The sequence below is a fragment of the Myotis brandtii genome, unplaced genomic scaffold (genome assembly GCF_000412655.1).
Source record: "Myotis brandtii unplaced genomic scaffold, ASM41265v1 scaffold237, whole genome shotgun sequence".
Taxonomy (NCBI): domain Eukaryota; kingdom Metazoa; phylum Chordata; class Mammalia; order Chiroptera; family Vespertilionidae; genus Myotis; species Myotis brandtii.
Genome location: NW_005358943.1, coordinates 199,231 through 203,943, shown reverse-complemented (window position 1 = coordinate 203,943; position 4,713 = coordinate 199,231).

The window sequence follows — 4,713 nt, the reverse complement described above, 5'->3', positions numbered from 1 at the left end:
ATATATATTTAATCATTATGTTGTACACATGAAACTACTAAACTGTTATATGCCAATTTAAAAAAATTTTTAAAGAATGGGTTCATCAATTAACGTGACTGGTATATTTTTATATATCTCTTAAAGATGTCCAGATCTATTACACAGTTGATTATACTTATCAATAATGATAGGACCAGCATTTTTAACTGAATACATTTTACATGAACATTTTGCTTCATTTGTTTCGGAATGCCAGAGATGATGTTGAACCACAATTATTGCATGTACAAAAGCTTTTGCATTTGAATGCTAATCAGTACCCCAAACCAGTATTTTAGTTTGCTAAAATAATCCCTAATTAGGTGGAAAATATTATTAGAAATTCTCTTATACATAAGAGTGGTGCTGTAACTATGGAAGCAAAGGAAGAAAAATAGTTAAATTTGCTTTATCCTGTTCATAATGGAGGCAGGAATATATCAAATATTTTTCTGGAAAGAATGTTTTAAAAATACAAATGTCCTAAATTATAGTCAATGAAAAGTAACTTATTCCATAAGAGTACCTCAGCTAACACTTTGTGAGCTTTAGAAGAAAAGCACAAGGCTATAAGGCTATCCTTGGCCTTCATTTTTATTAAGAAAAAAATAATTCTCATAGGAATCATCCAACCATGACTCATTTACAGTTTTGCATCCGTGAGAAAGGAGGAAGAGGCTGATGCTGAAATCAGGACCAAATGGGTAAAATAAATTTATATTACAGACTTGTGGGAGAGTTACTTCAGCATGATGAATAGTTAGTCATTTCTAGATTCAGTGAGTAGCAAGTTCACCCTTGACCCCTCTCACAGTGCTGTTTTCTAATAAGGGCGTTTGGCCAAGTAAGATCATGCTGCTGTGTTAAAATCATGAAATATAAAGTACTACTTTTAGACTTTACAAGTAGAATACTTCTATTTAAGTAAATTGTGTAAGTTGTGTTTGTTTTATTTGTACTACTATAAAACAAACCCTTGAGATATTCTCACTTTTAAAAGTGACCTAGTATGATACAAAAAAATATTTATAAATAAGTCCAAAGAACAAATAAAGTAAATGAACACATTTCAAAAAAATCAGTGGCAACTGGCTACACTTTTTTTTTTCAAATATGATCTAAAGCTGCGGTCAGATAGACTTGACATATAAATATTACACCTTCCCAGGGTCATTTTCCAATGCCTGTGAACAGTGGAGCTCTCGCGCGGCCACATTGAGCTGTACTTTGAATTTCTTGCTTTGATGTGTTCCTGATTTTATTGGTGCTTAAAGGCAAAGTTTGGATTTTATTTGTTTTAAAATCATTAGAGAAATATTTACAGAATGACTGGATTTATAATAAAGGCTTCTAACAAACAGATCAGTTAATAAACCAAGAAAACTACACACTTATGGATTCACTTTGAAAACTGATAGGCTTGCTTAGCTGATTACTCTTAAACAAAACTTTTTTTGAAACTTTTAGAAAGTTCTGTTGGTTTTTCATCCAAGGATAATCAGTTTTAAAATGCATGACACTGTTCTGTTAGTTTTCAACAGATACAATCTTAGAAACTTGTTTAAATACATGTCACCAAAAGGAAGTCAAAAAAGGCATAGGATGGAGCTTTTTGAGGCCAAAATAAGCAGTTACAAGGGGAATAATTCAGTATATACATGTGTGGCCTACATTATAAGAAGCAATTGTAACACCAAGTTATTTTACTAAGTTGATATTAGTACTCAACTCAGAGAATCTTTCCTTTGATCAGCCCAGATTTTTTGTCACAGAACTTTTGAGTCCCCTTTTGCCCCCAAAGCTCTGTTCAAGTTCAGCTTTGTCCAAAAGTCTTTCTGACTAAAATGTCCCTGATTTCTTCTCATCCATAAACTATCAATGCCATCATTTTTTCACTTGTATATATATTGTGGTGTATTATTTTCAAGGTGTGGGCACGTGTGTGCACGCACACGCATTTGTGTTTGTGTGTACACACAAATGTTGTCTCCTGTGCAGGAGTCTGCACTTCTCCATGTGGGGGTCATGTACCTTTGCATTTCCCACGGTGCCTAGTGTAGAATATGTTACTAAGCATGAAACGGTTCCACTGTAAAACTGCAGGCTGCTGCGGCCACAGGGGTTTTGAATGGGGTACACAGGAAGTATACTGGAGTCCGTGTCTTTTGCCGAGTGGGGGATTCGTTTTCAACTTGCACTGAAGCTGGAATTTATTCTCCCAGCCAAAAGCCATAGAATATACAGCTCGTCCTTGCAACTGTGCCGGCGTTGGCAGAACACAGAGACAGCAGACAAAGAGCACTCAGAGAAGACAGAAAGTTGTCGGGCGGCTCGACTAGAGACAGAAGCCAGTCCCAGTATCATAAATACTAACAGTAGCCAGTTAGCTGACAGCAAGGAGTGGAACAGCCTTCATACCGAACTATGCACAGTTTATGAAGACTCGATATTACAGAAAATCAACCAAAGATAGAAACGAAGACTTTTCTGCTATTAGTAATGAGGGATTTGATACAAAGAAGTGATTATCCCAGGATAGAAAGGCGAGGGGTGTAAAAAAGAGGTTTTGGATGACAAATTAACAGCAGATGAATAGAGGCACTTCACTAGTCTCACGGAGCTAATAATACAAAATTGGAAAAGAATTCTCAAATTCTACTCAATATTATCTTTAGTTTGTTACATATACTTATTCGTACATGTAAGTAAACTGTAATTCCATTCTTATTTAATACTTTTTAAATAGCATCTTGAGATAAACCCTCTAGGTATCGTTAATTATAGAAATCTGAACCTAGTAATTTGCAGGCATGATTCTGGCTCCTAGGTTGAACATAGCAGGGCAGCATTTTTAAAATAGAGGATTGTTATAAGAAAACTTCCTCTTACAGGATACAATGCACACTACCACCTGGCTGAGCAAACATGGCTCTTCACTAAGTACCTGCTGATTTAACCCCAGATATAATGAAATAAGAGAATTTTCTCTTTTAAGTTTATCTCTAATATAAAACCGGATAAAGCTATTTAATAACCTGTACACATTGAAAGGATGAGGTTGGATGCTTGAAAGCTTTGGAATTAAAAGAGAATAATAGCTCGCCCAGCGTGGCTCAGTGGTTGAGCATTGACCTATGGACCAGGAGGTCACTGGTTCAATTCCTGGTCAGGGCACATGCCCGAGTTGTGGGCTTGATCCCCAGTAGGGGGGGCATGCAGAAGGCAACTGATTAATTATTCTCTCTCATTATTGATATTTTTATCTCTCTCTCCCTCTCCCTTCCACTCTGAACTTAATAAAATATATATATTTAAAAAAAGAGAAAAACAACTGGCTGTTAATAAGCTTTAGAGGTGACATTTACCTTGGTCAGGTTACCTAAGCTCATAGGTTGACATCCTAGCCAAAATAATCATGTCAGTCACCCAGAGTTTGTGAATGTCAGGGAGGTTAACTTGCATTTTATGAACTCATAAGAGGCTGAAAAATGCCAGCTTTATTAGTTTACTGTGTTAAAACTTAGATCTTGGGCTCAAGTGACAAAAACTCCAATGTGAAGCTGGCTTAAGCACAAAGGATATTCATTGATTTAAATAACCAAAAAAGTCTGGAGGTTTGGTTGACTTGATGTTGAGGCTTAAATAATACAAAATTACCTGGTTCTCCATCTTGGATTGATTTCCCTCCACATGTTGGATTCATTTGCAGACATGATCTCTTTTCTTGATTTTACACTTATCACTGCAGCTCCAGACTTCCCAGCTAGTGAGAAGGGAGCTCCTCTCTCTCCCAACTATCCTGAATGTTGTTGTCATGGCCCCTGCAGGGTCTCATATCAGAGAGAGGGGATGTGCTGATTCATGCTGGCCAGCCCTGAAGCTGAATGTGAGTCAACTCCACCTTGATTGTGTGGCTTGAGAGGAAGGATTATTGCTCAAAGGAAATGCTATGTATTATTATTAGAAAGTAAGAAAGATGCTGGGCAAAAAAGAAAGGCGATGCTATTATACAATGAAAAATACAACAGAACTAGTTAGTCGCCGCAGTTGACCAGCATATTCTTTTTCCCCAAGCGAGCTAAACATGGGGGTACAAATATCAGATTTTTATTTATTTATTTTTTTGGTGGACAAGGAATTATATTGCAGGAAGCTTGTTACATAATTCAAATATTTTTTGGCAGCAACCTGTTGTATTCATCTCCGCATTGATTATGTGGATATTAGTTGCTGGGACCTCACTGCAGGCCTATGTATCATCTCCCATACCTATTTATGGTGAAGAGTCTAGCTGGTTAAGCAAACTCAGTTTTCAATTTGAGGCAACCAGTTTCTAACAGAGATTAATTTTAGAACTTCAATATAGAACTCTAATGTCTGTCTGTGAGGCTCCAGTGAATTCTACAGACTGGCCCATTGCCTAGAACAATTATTATTAATTATCTAACTTTCTCTTGAAAATAATAGTAGTCCATTTACTAAGTGTGTAACCTGAGGCAAATCATTTAACCTCTCTGGATCTCAGATTTAACAATTGCAAATGAAACTATGTAAATTCCACCCATCCTTTCCATATTCTTCATGACACTTTCTCAATAAAGGGGGCATTAAAGGGTCTCTCTTATTTTACATATTGTATATATTCATGTTGGTACTTTTGCTAAGTTACATGTTGTATCAAATAAACTTCAA